The sequence below is a fragment of the Zonotrichia leucophrys genome, chromosome 4 (assembly GCF_028769735.1).
Source record: "Zonotrichia leucophrys gambelii isolate GWCS_2022_RI chromosome 4, RI_Zleu_2.0, whole genome shotgun sequence".
NCBI lineage: Eukaryota > Metazoa > Chordata > Aves > Passeriformes > Passerellidae > Zonotrichia > Zonotrichia leucophrys.
The window spans coordinates 27,010,997-27,038,245 of record NC_088173.1 but is presented as its reverse complement, the minus strand read 5'-3'; the positions used below and the strand labels follow the sequence as shown (position 1 = coordinate 27,038,245).

The 27,249-nt window shown below is 41.7% G+C and overlaps 1 long non-coding RNA gene across 1 annotated transcript in view; it reads left to right on the top strand.

Moving 5' to 3' along the window:
- LOC135446709 (uncharacterized) overlaps positions 1-26,837 on the top strand; it is an 87,509-nt gene extending 60,672 nt beyond the window's left edge. Inside the window, exons 2-4 of the long non-coding RNA XR_010439871.1 lie at positions 12,519-12,590; positions 12,891-12,962; positions 25,727-26,837. This is a non-coding gene — a long non-coding RNA (uncharacterized LOC135446709). The remainder of the gene's footprint in view (positions 1-12,518; positions 12,591-12,890; positions 12,963-25,726) is intronic.
- Positions 26,838-27,249: the final 412 nt, after the last annotated feature.

Below are 27,249 nucleotides of genomic sequence, written 5' to 3'. Positions count from 1 at the left end.
AAAAACCAAAATCCCTGGTTTTGGCTGGGATAGACCTCATTTTCTTCTTAGTAGCTGTGTTTTGGATTTAGAGTGAGAATATTTAGTGTGTTGATGAAAACAGGCATATTTTTGTTACTGCTGAGCAGTGCTTACATAGAATCTCAAGGCCTTTTCTGTGCCTCAACCTACCCCAGCAGCGAGGAGGCTGAGGGTGCACAAGGAGTTGGGAAGAGACACAGCCAGGATAGCTGACCCCAGCTGACCCAAGGGATATCCCACACCAAAGGGTGTCATCATGGTCAGCATATAGAGCTGTAGGTAGGAGAAGGAAGACAGGGTCATTTGGAGTGATGATGTTTGTCTTCCCCAATAGCTGCCATGTGTGAGGGAGCCGTGCTCTCCTGGGGTGACCGAACACCTGCCTGTGCAGTGGAAGTGATGAATGAATTCCTTGCTTTGCTTTCTGGCACATGGCTTTTGCTTTGGCTATTAAACATCATCACCTTTTGCTATATTCTTTTGAAGGCGATTTTGGCCTGCTGAGACCTAGAAGGGCTTTTCCCACTTGACCATCAAAAAACCTACAGTCCAGCTTTTCTTTGCATTTGTGCTGCATGTTCAAGGCCAGGTTGGATGGGGCTTTGGGCAACCTGGTCTAGTGGAAGGTGTCCTTGCCCATGGAAGGGGGGTTGGAACTAGGTGATGCTTAAGGTTCCTTCCAAAACAAAGCATTCTATAAATTGCAGAATACTCCATGAATTTTCTTGCTTTTATATTTTGATTCTCTTTCCCCATTCCCACCAGTGGGGAGACAGCAGTTTTCTGCCTGGGGCTTAGTTGCCGTGACAGGGAGAAGCATCACAAAGCACAGCAGAGGTGATGGTACTGTGGGTTATTACTCACACAGGAAATGGAGAGGGCATGAATATCAGGGTCCTGGATGATGTCCCATACCACTCCTACTGCCATGAGAAATGGGAAGCAGAAAGCTGGCCCTAATGTTGGCTATTGTTGCACAAGAAGGCTTGTGCATCAAGCCTTCTATATTTAGTGAAGCCGAGGGAGGTTTTGAGGGGCAAAAGGAACAAATGGAAAGCAATGGCTGAGGTATGAGGGAGTTGTTTGTATTTGTGGACACAACACATGTATACTGTTGATTATTGACTGCCATCCATTCTCTTCACTAAACCTACTAAGTTCCTAGGACCTGTATTCCCTTTTTCTCAGTTTCTGTAAATGCTAAATAGATTTTTGCCATGTATAATGCTTTCCAGAGAAAACATCGTCACCTTTTTTATATTATTTCGAAGGAGTTTTTGGTCTGCTGGGACCAAGAACTGTTTTTCCCACTTCCCCATCAAACAACTTGCAATCCAGCTCTCCTTTGCATAATCCTATTTCAAATAGGAATAATATGAATCCTCCAGTTTATACTAGCAAGGAAATTTGCGTGGTTATATTTCATCATTGCCTTAGAGAAGAAGGGCAGGGCAGCTGCCAGGCTGTCTGTACAGATTTTCTCTGCTGAAATCTAGTGAAGAAACTGTAGTTGTCTTGATAACTACAACATCTTGATATTCAAGATGTTTTTCCCCTCTTTTGCTAGCTCACAATAGCCGGAAGTTGTGGCTGTGCACTTTTCACTTGCAGTAGATAACAGCCTGCCCACCTCATCCTCAAAGTGTACAGGTCAGACAAGGTCCTGCTGTCTCTTTCTCTGGCTGCAGCATCTTGATATATCTGGCTCTGTCTCGGTGACACTCGGATCTCTCTAGTGATGCCTTAGTCATCTCTAGTTTTAGGGAGCTTTTCAACATAAAAAGGGGTGTTTAACTCAAGGACAGCAAAGCCTGGAAGAAAATGTCTGTAATAGTATTGACCAAGTCAAGCCTGTGGTTCAGGGAGTCTGCATAAGGAGCTGTGGAAGGTTGGAGTAGGTGGTCTGCATCAGGCCTGTGTTGTGGTGACTTCTCTTTTGTCAGGAAGCTCACACATGCTCTGCAGGGCTGATTACTAGCAGAGCTTCTCCACTTCCACTCTTTGTGTATGGCAGAGTTGGAGTTTGTATCTCACTGGGGCTCCCATGCTGCACCTGGTCCCTGTGGTGCAGGAATCAAAGCCCAGCGTGATGTCTTGTGTCTACCAGACAGAACAAGATGATTTGGTACTTCTAGTAAGGAACATAAATCAGTTTTGTTCCCTGAAACTTTCTAGTTGCTCCTTTTCCTTACATCTTGTGTATGCTTGTATGTTTTGTCAAGTCAGGTAGGAGGAAAATGTCCACTTGGTGTGATATGTTTTGGCACACTTTTTTCCCCAGAAGCAACTTGTGTCAATATTCTATCTACTCTATCAACTAAATATACACAGCTAACATCTACAAACTTATTCATGCTGATGGGTCCCACTTGTTCAAAATGTGCTGTTCACACCTGCAGCCTTGACCATACATTTGTGGATTGGCACGCTTGATTATTATGAGTACAGGACTGGAGGTCACAGTGCAAGGGCAGGGGCTATCTCAGCCTTTAATCTCAAATGTACCCTGTGGGTAAGGTGGATGGATTAGTACCATCACAGGTGATCATATAATTTTCCCTCTCAACCTCATTGGTTGTCTCCACCTTGGGAATCTCCAAAGACCTCTGGAGAAATGTGACACCTGCGTTCACATAAGCAGAGATCCATGTTACCTGTGTGGTGGTTTCTTTCCCCAAGGAAGAGCTATGTGACAACCCAGATATTTCCTTTTGAGTGTTTCCTTTCAAAACAGTCAGAGGCAGTGGGACTCGGAGTGCCTGACACCCTGGTTTTTGCATGTATCTGACATCATCATTTCTTCCCCAGAGTAAGCTGGCTAAATTGATTTGATTTTAAAGGAGTGAAGCACTGAGACTGTGCCTGACATTTTCTGAATTCCAGGACGCTGTGTTCCCAAATCAATATGCTCATTTAGTAACATAACTTATGCTCAGGAAGGACATGTGACTCTCTCAGACCCATCTATCTTAGTTGAGCATTTCTATTAGAGCTGTGCAAATCCTTTCCAGGACTGCAAGTGAGATTTTACAAGTTTCCCAGTAGAAGGGGGTAGTGTAGAATTACAAACGCCCTGCTCTCCCCTGCACCAAATACCAGATTTGAATATGGCCCTTTTCTTGTTTGAGTCTCAAGCAGGCCCTGACACAGGACCATCTCTGCATTGCTAGCAGTCAAATAGACAGGTGCACACACCCATAGATGTGCAGATACAGCAGTAGTAGCCTACTGCCCATAAAATATGCACTTCATATGCAGATGGAGATCCATTTTTAAGCAGGTGCTTTAGGGAATCAAAAGATACACTTGAAAAGGTAAAAGGGTACCTCAAGAGACATTAAAGTTTTTCACAAATTTAAATAGAATCAGAATAGTGCACAAATGTAGTCTGTGTCTGTCTATGTGAAAACAAACCCAGTACCATTTGGCCATGTAGCTTATTTAATATATATCAAAAGTGTTTGGCTGTAGGCCATTCATGTTTATTATACCCACGGAAACAACATGTTGAAGGCAGCAATGGCTGAGTCACTCAAACAAAAAGTGACTTCAGGACACAGACAGTGTTAGTGAGTTTCATATTCTGGCAAAAGTGTTGATAAAAGTATATCAGAAAAAATGCTACTTTCCTTTTCTTTGTTAAAAATCAGATGGTGCTGCCTTCTTACATGACAATGTTTTGAGTTTAAATTTCCTTTTACTTATAAGGTACGGGCAGCTGAATCTCCTAAAAATGCTAGAAAAATCTTTGTGTTTTATTTCAAGGTGCACAGAAACTCTGTATTTGAAATAGTGAGATTGTAACAGTGAAGTTGCCTACCTTCTAAACTGATACCACTTTTTTCTGTGTAGGTCCAGTCCAGCTTTAAGGGTATTTCAGTACCATCCTGTTTATCTGTAGGGACATTTGCCTGACTACAGCTTTTAAGAACAGGCATAAATTTATGCTGGAAAGTGTCTCCACCTTACCAAAAGACAAAAATTTTCTTCTCAGTGCCTTTCCTTACTGCAAGAAGCCCAAGCACTCCTGAAGGCATCACATCTTTTATGCCCTATGCAGTGGCTGGCAGAAGCAGAGCGCATCAGAATCCTTTGTGCTCACCAAGGAACCAGGATTTGAAGGATCACTAAACTTAGCCATTTTGTATATCAATCCACGAGGCAGCACTTTAATCATGTATTTTCAAGGTTATAGTGTTCATTTTGGCCTCCTGCTTGCTAAGTGGCACAGAGATGTTATGCACAGTACATGGTAATGCTATAATTTATTGCTTTCTAAAAGCCACCCAAAGTACTGCACTGTAATCAAATAGCACTTCTTGATGACATTGCGTGCTCCAGATATAGCCTGAAACAGACTGACACAAATAAGTCATTTAAAGGTGCACAGCCAATCAGAAATTCATGCCAAATGGAAGATTTGTGAATAAGCAGTTTTCTGGTTTTAAATTATGGCTTTGTCGTAATGAGACATTTGCTAACAATGAAGCTATGTACATGCATTTGGTCTGTCCCTGCCACTCTAAACAAGGTAACTGACATGGCCATATTCTGATCTGCAATGTGAGACTAAACTGAGCTTAGTTTGTCTTTATGAGAAGAAAATATTTCTGTTACTCCTATTCATTACTTGACTTTGGTTACTGACCAAAAAACCAGAGTTTTTATACTGGGGAAAAAAAATCAGAAGACTTAGACAGAATATTAAAGTTGCACTCAAAGTGGCTGTTTGTAAGTAGGCTTTTTTTTCCTTTTTTTTTTTTTTTCACTGGTTAACTGTGAATCTCCCACAATCTAATTTCTGCCTCAGTTGGTTCTTACAAACATTATCAGGTTACTTTAGATAATATGGAAGGCATTCGTTTTTATCAGGCTTGTATCATTTAAAATCTCTGTCTTCTGTTACACTTTGAAAGTCACTGTAGACAGTCTTCCTCCTGAATTCCCCTTTTTTTGTGAGGACCCTCCGGTGACCACTTCCTACCTTCCGAGCTCACAGTTTGTAATGCTCCACCTGTTGCCTTTGCTGAGGTGGTTCTGACTCCCTGAGTGGCCAGGCTTCTGCCTGTGCTACTTTCTTGGCTCCACCACACATCTGTGCTCAGTGTCTGTGTGTTTGCTGGGCTGTTGTGTAGCCCAGCCCAGGCACTATTTCTGCCACACTGTCATGCTGTCATTTGCCCACCAGTTACAGGAGCTGCTCTTCCATGCCTCAAGGTACCATGTCCAGCACCTTCAGGTACAGAAAACAGTCTCAATTTCTCATGACTGGGGGAGATGGGTAAATCTTAGCACACCTGTTTGCTGTATTTGAAGAGGTATATGTAGGGGTAGGTCAGCCACCACATCTGTGTGAGGCCAGATAACATTTACTGTCTACTGGATTTTTAAAGCTCTCAGGGGCAGGCATCATTACTTCATTACCAATCACTATTGACAACAAGTAAACAAAGTTCATAATATAGTCAATATTAAACCTAATTCTCAGTGTAATGCTGCTCTGTGTCTTTGTAGAAAATGTAACCTGTATCCTGGGAAACAATGGGCCACATTTGACATTGGGGGTATGTGTAATAACATAAATACAATTTTTGCTCCTTAATTTGTAGAAATGTAATATTTAGCTAAGTCTGGTATATTTTTAAATGTTTTTCAACACAATTCACCTGAAGATAATTTGTTCTGTGAGACAGCTTGGTCAACACTATGGTTCTTGGAGTCCTGTGTTCTGCAGCAGAAAGAGAAGCTGGTGTATGCCTTGTGAAGCCAGTGGAAGTCTGTCTGTTGACTTTCATGGGGCTCTGGATTAGATCTTTAATGAACATCTCCTGATATCATTATGGGAGCAAATATTGGAGCAGCATCATGAAAACTTCAGATTTAGTTGATAGGAAGGATTTATTAAATTTTTTTTGAACATACAGTAGTTTGAAAATTGCTTCTTGAAAATTGCTTCTTCACCTGGTGCTCTGTTCATGCTTATCCCACAGTGACCTGAGCCACCCAAAAGATTATTTTGTCAGAAAGAAGCTAAGGCCAAGATTAGGGCAAATGAAGAAACCATGCAAAATTAAAGCAATGCGTTGTTTTGAAACAAATAGACAAGGTGCAAATCCAAAAATCCAATCTGAATTCACCCAGAGAGATGTGGAGAGAACTTTTTGAACCTGTTAATTTCAGAAGTGTGGCATGTTGGGTAGCAAAGAACCTAGTAGTTTCAAAATGTAAACACATGGTATGTAAAACATAAACCACAGAATTAATGAATCATGTTAATTTCACACTGCCCCCGCTTTGGACTAATTAGTGCAAATTAAATGTTGCACTTGTCAAGCAGAGAAGTTTGTGCACCATGTATTGCACTAAGAATTATTTTTGGATCCATTTGCACAATGTGAAAATAGTGTGATAATATTTTTATTTCAATGAGTGTTAGTTTTACAGTCATTAGAAGATTTCTTTAATAGGCTTAGACTCCCATGGCCTCACAGCTGCATGAGGTCTGGTTTGCATTTAAAGGTGGGAAAAGATGTAGTGGGAAGGAGGACATTTAGCTGACTGGATTTACTTAATTACCCCCCACCCCATTCTAAAATGCCAGACGAGGCTGGTCAATTATCTATCCCTTCGTCAGAGGCCAATTGCTTAATTGCAAATTATCCATAATAATTACACAGCCAAATAACTACTGGATTTATTTTTAATGAATGTTGAAGCCCTTAACAAGGATTTAAATGTACCCACCAGGATTAGTCAAAATCGACAGCTATCAAAGGGCTGGAATCTGCCACTCACTTCTGTGGAGGAGAGCATCGCTCTGCTTATTTTCTGTGAGACTCAGAGAAGTGAGGGTGCTGTGTCCATGCTCTGTAATGTTTTCAGGGTCTAATATTTCCATTGTTTCAGTAAGACAGACTGAAAAAGAGGGATTACTGAAAATGGAAAAGGCTGTCAGAACGTGGGATGCTGTGAAGCCAGGGCAGAATATAGGACAGAGTGGAAATACTGCCTTTGCTGAAATGAGATGGAGCTCTGCCAGGCAGCAAAAAAAGGGATTGTCAAAACAGCAGCGCACTCCCCCTCGGAGGCATTCCTGGCGCGGGAGAGGAGGGTCTGCCCACTGCGGGGAGATGGAGCCCTTCCCTCTCGCTGGGAGGCAGCGCTCGGAACTGGCCGGCAGCAGCAGGGATGTAATTAGCGCTGACACAGAACACAAGGCAAGGCTTTTGACGCTTGTTTTTCAGTTTTGACAGGGAGGAAAATCATAAGAAAGGTGGCTTTTTTGTTGTTTGTTTGGTTTGGTTTTTTGCCTTTTGCTTTTTCCTTTCTTCTCTCTCCCTCTCCCCCCTTAAATAGCTTTCTCTCTTCAAATTACCTGAAATCACTGGGTGCGTGGCCACGTTCCATGGTGCTGCCCACTCCTCCACACTTGTCAGCCTGGGAAAAAAAAAAGGTGTACTTTATTGAAATACTAAACTAAATGAGAACAGGAATTTGAATATAATGTTCTGTCTGCTCACAGGCAGATGAAGAAGATTCAGTAGTTAGAGATGTAACAGAAAATTTGGAGTGTGAAGGAGGAAATAAACTGTATGCAAAGGAGCATGCAGAGGGGAACTAAACTATATAGCATGGTACAGGTAAATTAAAGTGTTTGAACTGTTTTTGAAATGGAAACTTGGCATCTGTCTGTTCTCCATCTTGCCTATATTAGTGTCCAGAGGTCCAGTTCAGAAATCTGTGTCCCACTGTGCTAACCTCAGTAAAAACACTCTAACTCAGTGTCTCCCACCACTCTTGCCCAGCATCTAAGCAAAAGCATTCTCTCAGTTCTAATTTGCTTTTCAACTTTTATGTTGCCTGCTCTTTGTAGGTCATGTGTAAGCAATTCTTTCTGCTGCTTTTTCTAGGAGGTTAAGTAATTAACTTGGAGGAGAATGGGAAGCTGTGATCTTGCCTCACTTTGAAAGGCCATTTCCTGAGATTTCTGCAGCATGCTTCTTCTTCCTCCTCTGAAATTTCTTACACTGAATTCTTGCATGGGGAGTTGATATTCTTGACATAAAAGCCCCAGCTGGGATCTCTTTTTGATTGTGAAGCATCCTATGGAATATTATACTCCTAAAGGGATTTAACAATGATAGAGTGAGGCATGATAAAATATTGGACTGTTTTGTTTCAAGGCTTGTTTTTTTTAATGACTGAGCTCTACTTGTACCCTGCTGTGATGGGTGTCAAAGTTTTCTGTTGCAAACACAGACGGAAAATTTCAGATTCTGCTTAATGGCTCAGTGGTTAGAGGACACAGTCCTGAAGTTCCTGAAATGTGTCTGGATCTTCTGGATGTCACCACATTAAATAGTCACCCCATAACTGGTAGAAACTTGACTTGTCATCTAAAATCTGGATTTATTTAAGATGAAGTTGATCTCCCAAATATAAATTCAGTACCATTCATCATTTTCATCTATGACTTTGAATAGCTTCTCTAATCTGTTTCTGCTGTTGTCAGTCTGACAGGTTTGTTCCTTACAGGGTTAATTAAAAATGCACTCTAGTTCCTACACATGGAATCTGCACATTAAAATCAGTGTGGGTTTCTGCTTACACTTCTTATTCACAGAAAGGAAACGAAGACCCTGCACTATGAAAACAGTTGCTGCATTTATTCTCGGTACCAGATGCTGGTAATGAGCTAGGGAGGAAGAATTATCCATCCATTCTTTTAAATTGAGCAGATATTTTCTTTCCTATTTTTCTAATTGATATACCTCGCCCTTCAATATTTTTTTATCACAATTTTATCATTCCATCCTCCTTGGTTACTTTTTCCCTTAAATATGCATCCCAGTCTGTACTACTGTTTGCTCTTCTTAAGTCATGGTGTAGGTTTTTTTTACTCTTAGTCACATGAAGAATATCTGTTTCCAGTATTTCCAGCCCTGAAATAAATGCCTGAAATGGTTAGGGGTGGGTGCCAGAAAATTCCTGCACTGTTGTTGTCTTTTCTTATATTTTTATTTTTAATCTGGAACCAGTGCATCTTGCAGCTTTCTCAATTCCTTTGTAATTTGTTTAGCATGGACAATTTTCTGAGAGCAATACTAGGTGCAGGCATCTTGCCTTTTTTTTTTTTTTTTGATTTCTCTTTTCCATCTCTAATGTAGATTTTTATGCGCCAGAAATTTTTTCAAAGCAACCTTTTCCTCGGCCCGTGTTTCTCAATGAATCTTCCCTTCCAGTGTTCTTTGTCTTGTCACAATAAACAATCAACAGTTCCAAATTATGTTGTAATTAAAATTTCCTCTAGGAGTAGTTGTTACGGGTACTGTGAGGTGTACTGAGAAGGGTCGGGGGGTTACGGGGAAAGAGGAAATAGCGGAATTGGAAGCAATAGAAGGTAATAGCTGGCCCGCCGCCCCCGGGAGGGCGGGTCCTGGTGACGCGCCCGGAGCGCTGCCATGGGCTCCGCCCGCAGCATCCCCGCCGCAGCCCGGGGGGAGCGCGGCTCCGCGGGGCTGCCGTGTGCGGGACGCTGCCCGCTCTCCCCGCCTGCATCGACTCCTGCTCCAGCCTGCCAGTGCCGCCGGGCCGGCCTGCTTGGCTTGCCGGGGTGGCACTCTGTGTGTGCTGGGGTGTTCTCTGTTTGCTGTGCCTGGCAGCCTCGTAGGGAACTGGCACAGATAGGAACTCCCTTCCCTTCCCTTCCCTTCCCTTCCCTTCCCTTCCCTTCCCTTCCCTTCCCTTCCCTTCCCTTCCTTCCTCTTCCCTTCCCTTCCCTTCCCTTCCCTTCCCTTCCCTTCCCTTCCCTTCCCCTTCCTTCCCTTCCCCTTCCCTTCCCTTCCCTTCCCTTCCCTTCCCTTCCCTTCCCTTCCCTTCCCTTCCCTTCCCTTCCCTTCCCTTCCCTTCCCCTGCTATTGACTGTGCTAAAGTAATGTTCTGCAGGCGCTCTTAACCATATACACATATAGATTTACTTTATAGCATGTTTGTTTTGGAAAAAAAGTAATGAAAATTTAATAAAAATTAACGTATTTGTTTCTGCTCAGCCCTTTAACTCCTTAACGCCTGAGATTATTTTTTTTTAATATAATTAAGTCCAACCCATCCACTTCATTAATTTGGCCGGGTACCCTGTGTTTTTGCTCCTTCTAAATGAAAGGTAAAGCCTGGTGGAGCAGCAGTGTCTGTTGTGAGTATACATTGAGGGAGTTCAGAGCATCTCTTTGGAAAATAGATGCTAGCTCACCCAACAGAGAATCCGTGGCTTTGCTTCAACACCCTATTGCAACAATGTCAGTGCTGCTGGCAGTGCCCGCCAGGAAGGGCAGCGGTCTGCCCAAGAACTCCTTAACATGCATAAAACCAGATTGGAGGGAAAAGAGGAAATTACCCTTGGGCATCCTAGCAAGCCCTGGAAAGTCCTACAAAAAAAAAAGTAAGGAACATCTAGAATGAGATAAAGGAAAGATGAAGCTTAAGAAACACTTATAACAGGGAAAGGACAGAATGACCTCTCAAGTGTTGGGAAGGCCTTTTGTATTTGAATACTTCATTAGGAAGCTGCATGGGAGCAAGGCACCTAAATATCTTAAAATATGGTCCCAAACTATGACGATTTTAAGCTGTCTGAATAGGGAAGTGATCTTCTGTTCCAGGATATGAAAATGTGGGATGAACAGTTTCCACTCCATGTGTTTAAGATTTGTCTCTTCAATCAAAAATGTAGGAAACAATAGTAAAGATTTATATTCTGTATGGCCCAATACTGGTTTATTCTGAGAAATACAGAATGAGAAGGGATGTTAGAGGTCCTTGCTTTATGAATTATATGTCTTGTAAGTGCAAGTTATCCTATAAAGTGATTGACTCTGACCATGTGTAGTGCTCTATGGTACTACCCCAGAGCTTCATTGGGTGGATATTTGTGTGTCCCTTGTGAAATCAAGGCACATCCTGGTTGAGCCTGGAAGAAGTCAGAGGTTGGGGCAGAAGCATTCAAGGTGTACAGAAATATTCTTTCCTGGTGCAGATATTTCAATCTTTTGTTCCTTTAAAAAGACAAACCCAAGCTTTTTCATTCAGTCTATGGCATGACAAATTGGAAGTTTTAGAAGAAAACAGCTTTTGATTTATGATGCTGAGCTAAATTTTAAAATGATGGGGAGGAAAAAAAGGTATTCCAAAGGTAAAATTTGGGGTTAATGCTAAAAGCATTCAGTATCTAGAAAAAATTATAAGTAGCTAAGAATAGGAATTCAAAAACTACTCTGCCCTCTCAGTACATTGCTACCATGACACTACAGTAATTTATTGCTGCAGAACATTCCCTTCTAGAACTCTCTAAATATTTTAAGGAATTTCAATTACATATTGCACGGGAACATCTTTAAAAGTGTTCAGGTTTGCTAGCTTTAAGGACCTTAGAGGACTCCATATGCAGAGAAGCAAACAAACCCAGTGAGAAATGTACACTGTTTAATTAAAATACTAGGGTTTGGCACATTCTTTTTCTTACTATGACTTATTAAGGAAAAAATCCCTGCATAAAATCCCTTAAGTGTGCAGATAGATTTTTTTTCTTTTGAGCTTTGTGTAAGTGGCTTGTATTGTCACCAAAAAAGTCATAGACTTGGGTGTATATTTTGTTCTTTTCATATGTTAATGATTTATGGATTGTGTTGCACCATTTATACAATCAACAGTTAGTTAAATGGTCATTGTCCTGAGAAATGTTGAATTCATTATGAGGGAGACAAGTAATAGGTTCCCTATCTCAGTAATCAGTTGTTCTGATGCTCAGTTGCTGTGGATGCAGGCAGACAGGAGAGCTGCTTGTGAAGAGATTTGCCACCCTCAGTGCCAGTCACAACTCACTGGCTCTCAAGTTCCATATGGAAACACACATTTTTGCTACACAAGTGTATGTAACTAGGAGGTGTAGTTTCCAGGGTGTTACAATTACACAGTAGGTATTTTCAACACAAAACAGCTCTCGTCCTTGGTCTTCATGCAAACCTTTACTTATTTCAAAGAGTATGATTAAGAAGGGGAGGAAGGCTTGGATGCTTCAGTCACTGGTGAGGGCTCAGTTATAGCTATCAGTCCTGCACTGCCTGTTTCTGCAGTGCAATGCTATGTAAAGCAGAGCATTCAAAATTTTAGTTTGGGAGGCAGTAAATAGTGTTTCTAACTGGCATTTACCCGGGAGCTGAACTTTCCTGTGATGCTCTTCACTTCACTTGGATGCTGGACTCTACTTTTGCCTACTTTGCGAAGCTGCATAATATAGGTAGGATCAATCTTTAGAAATAGATATTTTCTTCCTTTCAAAGTCTAAACTGAGCCTACTGCTGGTAGATTAAGGTTGAAAGGAGTTGTGAGAGGGTTAAGCCTCTACCATGATGATAAGTAACAGAGCCCTTTTTGGGAATTATGCAGAAATCTTGGTGCATCAGGAAGACATGCTCATTCCTTGTTGATTTCTCTCATATCAGGAATCAGCACTGCAAAGGAAGGAAGATCCTGGGCATGATTCTGAGCCTTGTGGACTAGGCTTGGCTGTACAGGTCAGTGAAATACTCTATCTCTGCTTGAACCAACCTAGCTTCTCCCAGTGAGGACAGCGAGGGATATGCATTGCAGGAGCTGATGAGGAGCTGTGCCTCTCTCTTACATAGGTATGATCACTTCTTAAAATTTGTTCCAAGTTTTGATCTTGCTGGCATCAGTGCTCTCCTAAAATCAGCTAGCAAAGAAAATGTAATTGAGAACAGTGTGGCTATTTATTTTTACAATCTCTTGTATTTGTTGTCTCAGTGGTGGGACCTGATGGTGTCAGTGCCCTAACTCAGAATATCTCTCAGCAGGCACTCAGTTCACCAACCCAGCCTGGGCTGTATGGTACTAATTAATTCTAAAGAAGGCTAGGTGGATTTCAGGTATGATGTTATTGGTACTGAGGTAACTGAGTGACATACCCAAAGAATTTCAAATTGCTACCTCACTTGTGAGCATAAAGGACTCTGGCTTGTTCTTGCTTAAATGCGCTCTTTCTATATTCCCTTGGCTGCAACTAAACAGCAGAATATTTACCTGCTTGATTGCTGTTTGTAAATCTAGGCTCTTCCCTCCCCCCATCCCCTAAATCTTCCTTAGATGCCGAGAGGAAAAAATAGCATACAAGAAAGTGGCTGTAAAGCATTTCTTTGCTGTTCTGCCGCTCTGTGCAGAGCTTTTTGTGGCACTCAGGGGTGCACTAGGGCTTGAACAGTCCAGACAGTGTGCCAAGGCATATTCCTGTAGGACATTGCTAGAGATCCCTGCTCGTAAACCCTGCCTGCAGAGCTGGAACTGGAGGGGGGGAAGAGAAAGGGAAAGAGGTGAAACAGGGAGGACACAGAGGTGTGATTAAGGACTTACAGAGAAGACAGAGAGAGGAAACTGAGAGAGAAAACATAGTGAACAAATTGGTAAATGGAGAACAACCACCCAGGGCCAGGCTGAAGACAAGGGGGCTGAAACAGAGAGTAAAGGAAAAAAGGTAAATGCAGTTTTGGGATATTATATTAAGATGAAAAACTGGGCCAGTCCCAGCCAGCCAATGTGGAGAGTCCAAGAGCTAGCTGGAAATCAGGAGGCAGAGGCTGTGAAAAAAACAGAGACCTGGCAGAAAGGAAGGTTGGCCTTGAGAGCAATAAAATGTGCTGTGCTTTGTGCAGGATTGAAAATTGTTCAGCTGGGAAGGTGCATTTGGTTGTGGACAAAATGCTCAGAAATCTACAGGGAGAGATGGAAAAGGCCTTTTGCAAAGAGGCAGTGTGAAGAGCTTTGTACAGGGATAATTTTTAACAAAGTTAAAAGGATGGTGACTTCATTAAAAAGTGCCCGATTGCTTACCACGGTTTAATCTCAGGCCACTTGTCAGGGTATCTAAACACAGATTTAAGGGCACAGTTTTACATGTGTGAAAGAAAAAGGAGTGGGGGGCTTGGTCTACCTTCTTTGCTGGTATAAATGTCTGGAAATCAGACTTACCTGGATGTCAGAAGGCACAGATTACTGCTGTTACAGCAGATTGTTACTAACTCAGGTTTTCACTCTTAAAACTGGGAGAGTCTGAGGTAATGGAAAGAGAAGTCATTGGAGCTCTTGCAAGCCTTGCTAGTGCAGAATCTTCCTGGATGTTTTTAGTTATGAATCAGCTTCATCTTGGTTTCTAATGAGTGATTTGGAAGCTGGTGCCCATTTGTGAGAAGCACTTTTATAACGATAATATTGTCATGTGTTGTTAGTCTCATAATTTATTTCTGTGTTTGGCTAGCTATTCTCAGGTGCGTACGGACTAAAATTGAACAAAAATTCCATACCACCTATGGTGTTAAATACCAATTTTAATACAGATTTTTATTGTATTTGGCTGTGACTGAACAGAAACTAAAGAATACAGGCAACATTAAGAGACTGTTTAGAATTTTAGCCAGTCCCTTCATTCTAACTAGGGATGTCATGAGAAACTGGAATTGGGATAAGTGAATGGGGCTGGTTAGGGGAGTTCAAGGGTTCCTTTTCTTCCCTTCTTCAATTCCTTGAAACTTTCATTAAATTATGGATAAACTCTCAATAAGAACAAAAGCGTAAAAGAATGACAGCTGAATTTTTAGACTCTGATGACCTAAAAAATTGCTTTGCAGACATAAAGAAACATAAAGGATTGAAATGTATGACTGTAAACATCCAGACATTATACTGTCTTTTTTCAGATTCAACTTCTGATATTCACGTTCATGAATAGCCCATTTCAGTGACATTACTGGGACAAAATCCCTGTGAGTGTAATTCCTGTTACTTCACTAGCATCAGTTAAAGTCAGCATCTCTACAGATTTGAACGTGCTTGATGAATTTGGTGGGATTTGTGTTATACATGCAGCAAGATGTGTCTGCTGTTACTGTATGGGTGCATACTGGGATCTGGCAGCAAGTCCCATCAGCTTTGTGGGGACAAGGCTGCAAAGGGCAAACAGAGTAGAGCTGGACCAAGAGCCAAGAACTCTATGAGGTGTCATCTGTGGGCAGCAGTGAGGAGGGAGTTTGTGAGTAGAGAGTGTTGCAGAACAGCAGCTAAGGACTCCTAAGGAAGGAACAGGTACTTTGAAAAGCACTGGATGCCTAAATGCAGTTCAGCAAATAGCCTTCTATGAATTTGAAAGGGACTGTGAGCACCAGACAAGTAGCTTTGTTTAATATGGCTTATTCAACAAACTGATTTAAGTGAGGGAGTAAGAAACAGTTAACAAACCCCTGCAAAAATGAGAGGTTTATTACAGTTGGAAAGCATGAAGTTCTGCAATTACAGTATTGGTTTTCTATTTAAAATTTAAAGATTTAAAATTTCAAGATTTAAAATTTAGGAGTTCCACAGGTAATTTGGAATCATTCCTTCAGAACCAGATTGTAATGGTCATCAGAGACGCAAACTGTGAACAGAGATGTTTGAATATCCTGAGTTAACCTTAGAAAAGCAGTAAGGATGGAGGAGGCCACAGCCCAGAGGCAGACCAGACTGCAGATGCTGGGAGGAAAACCAAGGCAATGATCGCTGATTGAGGGCCACAACCTATCACAAGCCTGTGGGAGCGCAGGAGGCAGAGCAAAAGTGATGACTCCAAGGGGAAGTGTGCCAACATGCACAGAGCTCTCTTTAAATGCTGCCCCAGCACACGGTGCTATCTGCATGTGATGGCTTTCAGCAGGCTGTGAGAAATGATTTGGTAGCCTTAGCTGAGTCCCACCACAGAAATGCCAAGCTTCTTAAGCTGCTTAACAGCCTTGGCAAAGAGGATAATGATTAACCGTTTATTAAAGTCAGCCCCTCCAGGTCAGAATGAGGGATATTGGTAGTGAGAAAGCTCGTGCTGCTCTTGCCTTCCCAGTGCCTTTTATGCAGATAGAGGACTTTAGCCTTTGGGGATACAGTCAGTGGTATTAAATTTACTTAAAAGTATGAAGTGACTTCATTTCAGTGCTGAATGCTACTGTGGGCCATTGTAAACTTCCCTCATGCAGTCTGAATCTCCTTAGAGGCAGACATGCACTGGTTTCTCAGGAAAACTCTACTGAGAGCATGCAGTGTACATGTCAACTTAATTAAATGAATTCATTTAAAATATGATCAATGGTGTGTGAAATTATATAATTATTCCATAAATACATGTTGTTAATTAATTAATATTTTAATTAAAGGGTAATTGGAAAGTCATTGCATTGCTACCTTTTTTGAAGGACACGAATGTGTCTTTACCTCATATTCACTGATTAGACCAAAAAACCCCCTTTTTAAAAGAAGGTATTGAACTAGAAGCCCAGGAGATTAAAAATAAAAATAAGAAAGAAAAAAATGGCACACTATGACAGCTATGTCCCAGTTTGCCATAGGAAGGAATTTGGCTGCCCTTTAAAATCTTTGCTTTCAATCAGCCTTCAGTTTTTCTAATATCCTTCATGTCTCTTATTCTGGGAGAGTGATTGTCTCTCTGGGAGTTTTGCCTTGAAATGTCTCTCTGGAAAAAGAACTTGGAACAAAGTGCTGTGGACTAGTTGTTGGTTGAGAGAGGTTGGTATTAGCAGTTTGTCAGAGCTAGACATAAATCCCTCTTTTCCCCTCATAATAATTTTCCTCCTTCAGTTTACCTGTTTATTTTGAAGACTATCCATATTAACAAACCCAGACTCCCTATTACTCACTGCCAGAACAGCACACCAATCCCCAGACCACTTTTTGTAACTGCTGGTGTGGAATAAATGAAAAGAAATGACTGGAAACCAAGAGAGAAATGACTGTGGCCCTTATCTTGCCCCTGGAAATTCATATATAATTCATACTGAAGCCAATAGGCTAGGAAGGACAAATTTGAGGCCTGCCTGTGAAAAATTATCAAGGGCTCACAAATTAAGGCCCTATTTTTGCCATCTTGCACAATTAAATGTGAACGCCTTCTGTGAAGGCAGTGGGAAGGGTGCTGCTTACAGGTCTAAACTGAGCTAATGCTCTTGTTTGAAGCTTTGGGATGTAGACAAATATGAACCAGGGAATTCTGGACAGTAGATAGTTATTCTGCATGTTTTGATTGTCTGCTTACCTGGCAAAATTAAACTGATAAGTTTCTGCAGCTGTTAAGCACTCTGCAGCTGCCCTCTGCTCCTGGACACAGCAAGAGCTGGTAAGTGTTCTTTGGCTGTGACTGGTCTAAAATGTTGGTGGTTTTTGATTTCTAACCTGTCCTGCAGTACCGTGCCCACTGCAGACTTAGAAGGTCCTAAGAGAAATCAAGAGTTCATCACAGTGACAGCACTTTAGTGTGTGACATAAGATTATATGAGGCTTGCATAGAAAGAACAAGGAATACCATAACTAGCAGAGGGGTGAGTAAAATCTAAGTCACTCAGGAGTAGATTACAGCACATTGAGGAATGGCAAAGGACCCTGGGTGCATCTGTTTGTGCAGGAAAACTTACACAGCTTTTCAGTGATTCATAGATTTTTTTAAAACAAAATCTGAGATTTAAAATATATTTTGAATTCCTCATTGCAAAACTGAACTCCCTGTGTTGTTCTCATAGAAAAGCTCCCCTTATTTGTCTTTAAACCCAACAGTGAATCACAAGGCATGCCTGACTTATTCATGTGTGACATGTCAGGTGCATGAGAGCTTACATCACATGCTATGCCGATGCATAAAAATTTTAAGCCTGTCCTTGACAACTGAACAATTCAGCAACCTGGACACAAGCTGCAAGGATCAAAAAGTAGGACAAAATTACAACTGTTTATACAGCTTTGCACAATGCCATGGCAATGTGTTTTGCAGAAAGAAATATTTACTGAGAGCAAACACAGTTTAGAATGAGATTTAGTGTCTGTGTCTTCTCTGTGGAGATCCACACACAAAATACTGAGTTTAATGCTGCTTGAAGGGCCTGAGCTTTTTCCTTGGTGAATCCTCTGTTTTTCCAAGGTACAGGAACATTTGGGGTAAGAGAAAGTGTCCATGACATGAAGAAATACTTGCATAAGCAAAAGGAAAATTTAATGTAAGTTCTACTTTTTTTTTGCCATACTGCAGATTGTTTGACAAGAGTGATACCAATTAGTGCCAACGATAGCGTACTTTATGATACTGACATCTGTCCAAGAGAAACTGGCCCAAAAACATCAAACTTATTTTGCAGATGTCACTGAATAATCATTAGGTGGTGATAATTTTCAGTCACCCAGTGGGGAAAGGTTCCAGCATATTAAATGGTTGAAGTTTCTGAATTTCAAAAATATTGCAGTGAGAATTTTCACTTGAGACAGCAGGCTGAGGGTTTGCAATCTATCTTTTGCTGCCTTGCAAAGCATAGGAGCAGAGGGAATGGTCTTTTCAGTAAGGCTGAAGAAAGTCTGAAATATTTGTAGGGTTCTGTGTTCTGACTGGATTTATAGGTCCAAATTTTTCTTGGAGCTAGTTGCACTGGCATCTCTGAAGTTGTGTTTGTTTCTCTCCACGCTGAATTTGCATCAACAAAAATTGATCATTGAGTAATGGACATTTTATTACATTCAGGAGCTAGGTAAATGTTGGGGTGATTTTAGCTATTACCTGTTTCACATATTTTTATATGACCTTCAAAGATTCGAACTTGCAAAACTGAAAATACAAGCATCCATTTGTAAGGAGTCACCTAAATAAATGCCTTGATTTTTTTTCTGCTCTCAGGAGTGTTGTCGGGACTCAGTGGAAGCTGTAGCTACACAGCAGCTCTCGTCATTGGGCTTTCCATTTGAGGGAATAAAAATGAAGTTAGGTGTCACTGGACATTCACGTGGCTTGCATTTAGAGATCTAAGGATATCCTAAGTTGTACTGAGGGCTGTATATCTTTATATATCCTTTTGGGTTTTTTGTTTAACTCCAGAATTATCTCCCTAAGAGAGCACATCTCTCGCAATTTCCAGACAAAGCCTTAAATTTGGAAGGGGCAAGTCCATGCAATGCTCATATCAGACTCAAACTAAGAAATTAGTCTGAATAAATCTAAGCTACTATTTTGTGTATTTCTAGATTCCTCAGCCTCTTCCGGGCAGTGATAAAGGGATTGGGATTCCTTTCTGTGTAAATCCAGGAGGAGGACAAAGCCTTGAGGGAAAATCTTGTCCCTTCTCACACCAGTGTAGAATTTACACTTTCTTACACATCTGCTCTGAAATTAATCCTCTTGCTCTAACTGAATCTGAAATAGTCTAACATGGAATAATTTACATGGATGAGGGTCTGAAAAGAGATGTGTAGCAAGAAAGACAGCAATCAGAAGGATATAAGAAGATAGAAACTAAAGTAAGGGGTAGCTTATTTATAATTCAGATTCACTTAGATTCCTATGTGAATTTGGCCCTTACTCTGTGAGGGAGAAAGCAAGGCCTCATTGTTATTTCCTGTTGCTAGATGAGACAGTTGTAACAATATCAATATTTTTAAATTCATATGTATGTGGTTTTAGAAGGGAATTATGAAGTAGATATGATTCTTCTTTTATTTTTGAGTTGCATGCTGGGAAAACAATGCACTCATGTAGATATGAACAGAAATCATTGCTGCCTGTTAAAACAAATTAGGAAACATGCTTTCAAATCTTAATGTAATTTCTAGAGGAAGGAGCCTCTTGACTTGAATGGTAAAGGTCTGAAAATGGTCAGAAAGAGTCAGAGAGCTAAGTGGGGATCCCAATTACAGATTAGCAGTAATGCAAATGCTGCTGCAGAGGGACCACTCAGCTTCTGCAGCTCAGGAGCTGTGTCTGTGCCTAGAGCGCAGGCACTGAAAACCTCCCTTTCATTATTGTTTTTAATTATCTGCACACTGACAGAGCTGGAATACCTGCTGCACACTGAGGTCCTTTGTGCAAACCCATCAGCAGAGACTATGCAACCAAAGCCCGTATTTTTTGCCTTCTGCAGGTCTTTCAGCTGAATTTTTCTTTCATGCAGATGCCTTTCTTTCCCATTTACTCCTTACTGGCTATTTCCCTGCTCCACTGAACATGCACAGCACATGGAGCTTTATGTGATGACACCAGGTCCGGGCTATCCAGCTGTGATCCTGAAGTTCTCATGCGCAGCTGTAAGACTCTTGTGTTACTGTGAGGAAGTGAGGGTGCTCTGCACAAGGGGGGCCCTGGGGCACAGATGCCTTGGTGATGAGCAGTGTGTGTTGTGCTCCCTCCCCCTTCATAAAGGAGCTTGCAGGTTTGGATTAAGAGCAAGAAGCTGGCAAGCTCTTCATTAAACTCATATGTTAGACTTAGGTTCAGCATCCCCTTGTTCTTGTTGCTTATCCCTGTGTTTTTCTTGTGTACTTAGCAGGCATGATATACCTTCAAGGGAGGGCAAAGCAGCCAGAAAAAAAAAAAAGAGGAAGAGTTGGCAAAGGACAGTTCACTTTCTTGTAGACAGTCACTGGAACTAATTCCCTCTGAGGAAATAGTGGCAAAGTTATATTTCGAGTTGTGTTTCCAACTAGAGAAGACCACTAGTTTAAGACCATGTGAGAACATAAAATACTGCTGGTGTACCTTTGATTTGGACCTGCTTGGTCATGTGGGAGACATGCTGTGCCTGTAGCAGTGGGAGAATAAAAGGAAGTGGCTGAACAATCGGTGTGTTCTGGGGCAGAAGAGTCCAGGGCACAGCACAGGGACAGGTGAGCACAGGTGAAACGAATACCCACTGAGCAACAGTAAGTAGCGATAACTGGAACTAGTCAGAAACAGGGAAGTGCAAGGAAACTTTGCCCAGGTTTTTGGCCTCTTGGCAGTGCTGAGCTGTTCTGACAAGACAGGAAAGAGGCAAAACCAAGATGGCTCAGCCCCTCTTCACATGAGCACCTTTAACCCATTGTAGAGCCCTTGCCTCCAACGCAGCCTCATTGTGAGAAGTCTGAGGAATGATTAATAGCAAAGGATGCAGGCAACTTCTGATGGATGCTTTTGAGGTATCAGGGCTTGTGATAATGCAGATCCTCCTTGTTCACCTTACCTGCTTTCCTGATGGCTTTGTGCCAAAGATTCATGTGGCAGCAAATTTCTACCTGTTGTAGACACATGAAGGATGACTTCTGTATATGAGGGCATAAGGTACCCTTTTGTCAACAGAGAAGCAGGCAGATGAAAGCAAGAGTACAGCCTGGAAAAAGCTGTGTGGATGAGGATGGAGGGAAGCAGCAAAGTTGGTTAAAGCTGGTCTGGGGAATGAGAACTGAGTGCATAAATGCATCAGCAGGAAGATAGATGCTTACAAAGAGCATGTCCATTAATAAGTGAGGAGGAGGAGGAAAGGAGTGATGAGGAAAGTCATAGCAACACTATAATTTTAAAATAAAGGAAGATTGGAAAATAATACAGATCTCAGGAAGACAGCTCTTTGAAAGCATCGAGGGGATAGAGGGAATATATGCAAACCAGCTGGCCTGCATCATGTGTGTCCACATCAAGGCATGTGGATACATCCAATTCAGCATCATAAAGTCACTCCAGGACAGCAATAAAGGGACAAGCTTAGTGAATTGCTAATCACTGCTCCCCAGAAATCACCAAGAGCTGTGGCAGCTCCAGAGGACAAGGGAGGGGAAGAAGAGAAGGTGAAATTCCACCCTGAACCTGGCAGGGCTGAGCAATTAAAGCCCAGTCAATCCAGGAGCAGTCCTCTGGGAAATAACGCAGCAAGTGAACGGAGCAAAGAAAAATCTTTCAGAAAAAGGAAATGATGAATGGTGGCAGGTGGCCTGGTGCAGCTCTTCTCAAGGTGATAGGAGCAGTGCAAAGTGAATTCCTGAAAGTTAAGCTTTGAACCCTGTGTTGTGATTTGTGTCTCCATGTTGTTCTCTGGGCAGTTCAGAATGGCTGTGAAGGGGGAAGATTTACATGGATATATCTGCCAGGCACTTCTAGTTTTTGTTGTGGGAAGGCAAATTCTATTTGGGAGTTAATAAGATGTTTAAACATTAATAGTACTAAATACCATAATGATATATACTGTGTAAACTCATACCAGTAGCACTGTGCCATTTAGGATCTAAATTAATACAGGAAAAGAAGGAACACAGAATTCAGGGGACAAAACAAGTGGTAAGGGTTTAAAATGTACTTTAATTTCCTACTGCAGTTAGCCCAAATGTTTGCCTGATGTTGCTTCATCCCAAACCATCTGCTTTACACAGCAGGGGCTATGTTTTCAATTGGAGTCTTCCTCTAAGTAACCTAAGATTTCTTCCCTGAATCCCAGAAACCTTACCAGCTTAAACACTGCCAAAATCTCAGGTGTCTCTGCAGGGCATTTAAGCTTTGTCAAGGTTTTGCCAGAATTTTTTACTGAAATGCCGATTTCTGGTTATCTATGACTGAGAATATATTTGTGGTTAGACCTATACCACAGTAAGAATTGAATTATAGCTGGAAATAGGTGACAAGTTTGGTTTTAGTCAGGTTTGGTTTTAAGCTGAATCCAGTTTTGGAGCAGGATTTGGGCTTATTTGTACCATTGCATGCATGCTGGTCCCAGGGAGAGGGATCAAGAAGGCACCTTGGAGGGGACAGGGTATTCTTGCTCCAATGGCAGCAGCAAGGACCCCCCCCAGTTACCACTGTGTGAAGTGCTTTCAGTGCTCATCATGTTGATGAATCAGACAGGCCAGACAACAATTTCAGTTTGCTCGTCTTTCACTTTTTGCTCTTGCAGGGTTTTAGAATTTTATTTTTTCTGGGAAGCAAGGGGATGTAGGAAAAAAGGAAAGAGAACTGGGATTTTTTAGGCATTTTTAAAATTTTTGTCCATCAATGAGGCTCTGAGTGGCAGCCATTCAAATGCAGCAATACAGCAAACATAACAAAGAAAGAGATACCAGGAAAGCTGGATAGCTGGAAAATAAGTGTGAGGAAAGTAATAAAAATGAGGATCAGATTGGAAAAAGAATGCAAAATACTTGATGTGAGGACAGAGTGTTTGGAAAGGGTGGAAAGGCACAGAGAGCTCAGAGATTTCTAGCAGGTGTTGAGCCTGATGCACACATCCTTTGCACAACAGCGAGTGGCTAGGCAGGGAGAATACAAAGAAGCATGACTGACATAAGCACAGTCACCATGCCAATGAGCACAAGTGGCTGTATATATTAATAGGCCAGAGGGAAGATGTGAATGCAACAGGAGTGCAAGCTACTGAAGGTGAGCCTGATCATCAGCAGTATGTGGAAGTAGGGTGAGAAATTGACATCTGGTTGCACTGCTCGCTCTCTCTGGGGAAAGGGGGCTGTTCAGATAATTTGGAAATGTGCCTGCTGAAGACAGCCCAGGTATTCTGAGGTTGGAGCAGGGGATGGTGATGGTGGGGCTAGGTAACATGCAGCTAACAGCACAAAATTACCCAGGGGAGCTGAGCCTCTGCAGCCATTGGGGACAGATGTTATATCATCAGGATGGCCTTTATTGGCCATGTTAGAGAGCAGCCTGCAGCAATGACTCCAGGGCTCCAGCTGCTCTCCTGGGCACCATAGCAGGGAGCTACCCCTGCCCCTGGTGAGCAAACCTGGGCCACTGTGGCCCCTGGAGGCCAGACAACCAGTCTCAGCTCATGTGACACAGCTCAGGCTTCCAGAATTTAAACTGCCTGCCTCGTGCTTTTCCTTATTTCTAAAACATAGGCACAGGTAGGAAGGCACTCCCTATTTCCTGTCCTCATCTGAATGCCTTGGTGCTCTTCCCCATCTCTCTGGCAGTGTAGCTGTTCCCTTTCTGTGGATTATCCTGGCTCTGTCACCCTCTCAGTGAGCACAGTAAACATGCAAATGGCCTGGGATGTTTTAGCACTGGGGACAGCTATTCTCCTTGCTGATTGACAGCCAGGCCTCCACTGGCACGTTGGGTTTTGTGGTATGAGGGTGAATGGATATGTCAGTGAATGTATCAATGGATATGTCAGATAAACAGTGGAGCTTTCCTAAATGTTTCAGGAGCTATTGTGTGTCTCTGTGTATGTACCCACACATGGACTTCTTGCTGCTTGTGGGAGACCACTTTGCTCTCTGAATGCAGATGGTTTCTGCTTTCACTGTGGCTCTTCATTTTTTGCTGTGGCTTCTCCTCACTTCCCTCCAGCATTAGAGCCACCTTCCACAGAATTTGCTCTTGCTCAGTAAGCAGACCCCCACTTTTGTGCTCCACACCCCTGCCATTGCTTTGCTTGGTGGAATATTAGCAAGCCATTTGCCTATGGAGTTTGCATTTGAAGCATCTCACCTAATTTCATCTTTTTTATTCAGTTCTTCTACCTGCCAGTGGCTGCTCCTGGTTGAGAAACATCTGCTTCCTAGGTTTTTTCCCCCAGTCAGGTTTCTAGCCCTTTTATTTCCTTGCAAAAGGCTCTCTGTTGTGTTTGCACACTCATTACATGGCACCTGGTGGTTGTAGTAAGTCTGGCAGGTGCAAATGTGCAAACAAAATAGTTTCTGAGGTATTTAAGAGCAAACCCAGTAATTTTGTACACTTTTAATATTTGTGTTTCTTTGAGGGAATTCTTTTCTTTTGTTACAAACACCTGAAGACAACCTTGGCTGAATTTTTAGTTGTTCATTTTTTAGCAGGTTTCTACAGGTCTTTGTGATTTCTATCTTCATTCTCTTTTCCATGTGGAGGTGGATAAGGAAAACTTGCAGGAATGTGCTAAAATGCATGCATGCAAAAAAAAAAAAAAAAGAAGTTGTGATATATGCTAGCATAATAGCAAGTAGTGAAGAGGGAATTTAGTAGGCTGGAGGAGTTTTCTAAAGCCCTACTCCACATTTAATTTTATCATTCTTAATGACAAATGGTGATTGTGAATATTCATGAATTTTTCCCTGGGTTAATGTCATAACCTTTGCAGTAAAAAGGCTGTTTTCACCGGTAATAACTACCTTTCAATTTATTTATGCATGTTTTTTTTTCTCTTTTTACAGAAATAGACCCCAAATTAACATTCAAAATGCAAGAAAGTAATTTTGCATGTTTGTTTGCTGGGAGGAGGGGACAATGTATTTTATAAGTCTTATCATGTTGCATCTTTATTGAGACAATCCAGTTCTTTACTTACAAACTCTTGAATTTTTATCTCAGCATTATTAGAGTGCTGGAAAAGATGTCTCAATTCAACTTTACTGAAGAGACAACTCAGTATGTAGTATGAAGAATTTGTTTGTCTTTTTAAGCATGAAGAATTTGCCTTTGTTTTTTCCTCAGTTATGCTAAGCATTCATTTAGTATTTGATCAGTAATTACCTTATATCCTTTCCCCTGGCCAGTATTCCCTCTTCTCCTTCCTTTTTCCTGCCTATGATTATATTTGGTGCCTTGCAGTCATTATGTCTTACTCTGCTGCACTGAACTGGATGTGCCCTTTATCTGTCCATAAGCCTAATTTATTCAAATCATTTTATATTTGCTTGCTCTGTGTACGATTTTACACTTACGTGCTATCAGCAAAAATTTCCACTTTAAAAATTATATCCCCTGTGGGCCATTTATATAAAAGTTGAATAAAAATGGGTAGGGTGCTTAAATTTGGGAGAACTGCCTTGTTCCTGTCCCTCTAGTCACCCTGAACTGTGCTGTTTTGCTGACACCTTGCTTCTTGTCCCACAGATAATTTGGAAGGCATTTGCTGTTGTGCTTTTTCTGTACTGTGCTTTACTGATTCTACAGAGCAATCTCACTGTGTCGGGTGCAGCACCAAATGAATCTCTCCCATCTGGATAAATTACGCCCATCACTTCACTTTTGACTCTCTGTTGAGAAATGTATTGAGAGGACTTGCTGCACATTTGACAGACATGACATGAATCCGGCTGCCTCTCCTCCCTCAGATGGCCATTTCTGCATGTTGCATAACCCCATCCTGTATTAATGTTTCCAATATCCTTCTGTGGCTGCAGCTGGTATTACTGGTGAATGGACTCCTAAATCCTCCCTTGACTTAAAAAAGAAAAAAAAATTGTTTTGTTTTGGTTTCAGATACTATTATTTTTAAAAGGTAAAGTTTTGGAGTAGTTACTTTCTAGGCATCTCCAGATACACCATCCTCAGGAAGCTATCAAGCAGTATTACTAAAGGTTTGCCAATTTCCCTTGCTATTTCCTTCCAAATTCAGAGATGCAGTTAATCTAAGTCTCAGGTCCTGTCAACTTTTAATAGTTCTAATTAACTAACTACCTGTCCAGATTGGATGATAAAGCCTTTTAACATTTCATTTTTTCCCCTCATGAAAATGGATCCCTGTTTCCGGGATGTGACCTTCAACTTCTTCTGTAAATACTCAGGCAAAGGATATTAATTCAGGCTCAGTGCAGCATCAGTCTCATCTGTCACTGACTTCTCACTCATTCCCTTTCATGGCCTCACTGATTCCACCCCTGGTCATCTGCTTTTCATATGTCAGATGAAAGATCTCCATTGAGTTTCTTCACATCCTTGCCATTTTTAAAAAAGCATTTGCTACTCCAGCGTTTCCTGCCAGTGTTTATAATTGCTCCATTTTGAATGCAATGTCATTGGCAGACCTGCTAAGTAATATAATAACAGTGCAAGAGAGGAAACTGAAACCGTGGCTGGGGCCTGGGTGGCAAACTTCCCTGGATCTGGCTATACTGAAGTGGAAGTGGTGCTACTTTTACAGAGTGTGCTGCAAGACCAGAATCTGGCCTTGGACGTGAAATAGCTCATAAATTACCCAAGGCTTTTAGCACAGCACAGTGGTGATGCTGCCTCGTGTTAGGGGTTCTAAACAATGTTTTGTAGGGTAATCACATAGAAACATGAAACTTGCCAGAATACGTTTTGGAAGAAAGCTTTTATTTCCTTATGAAGAAAATATCTGAGCAAGTTCTGAAATAAATCCCTTTTTCTTCCTAGATTATAACTGCTGTATGTCTATGCTATTTTTTTGTGTGACACCTCTGTACATTTTTGTGTTTGATTACATGGCTGTGTTTGATTTACTGTGTTGTGTCCATCCCACTGTCATTACAAGCTCAAGTTCCCTTCTGCTAAACTTCTTCTTTCGCACATGAATGTGTTACACACCAGAGACCTGCTGGGAGGTTCCCCATATGCAGGGAGGGCACCGAGGGAGTTGCCTTGGGAGGGATATTTCTGGTGTGCAACTGAGG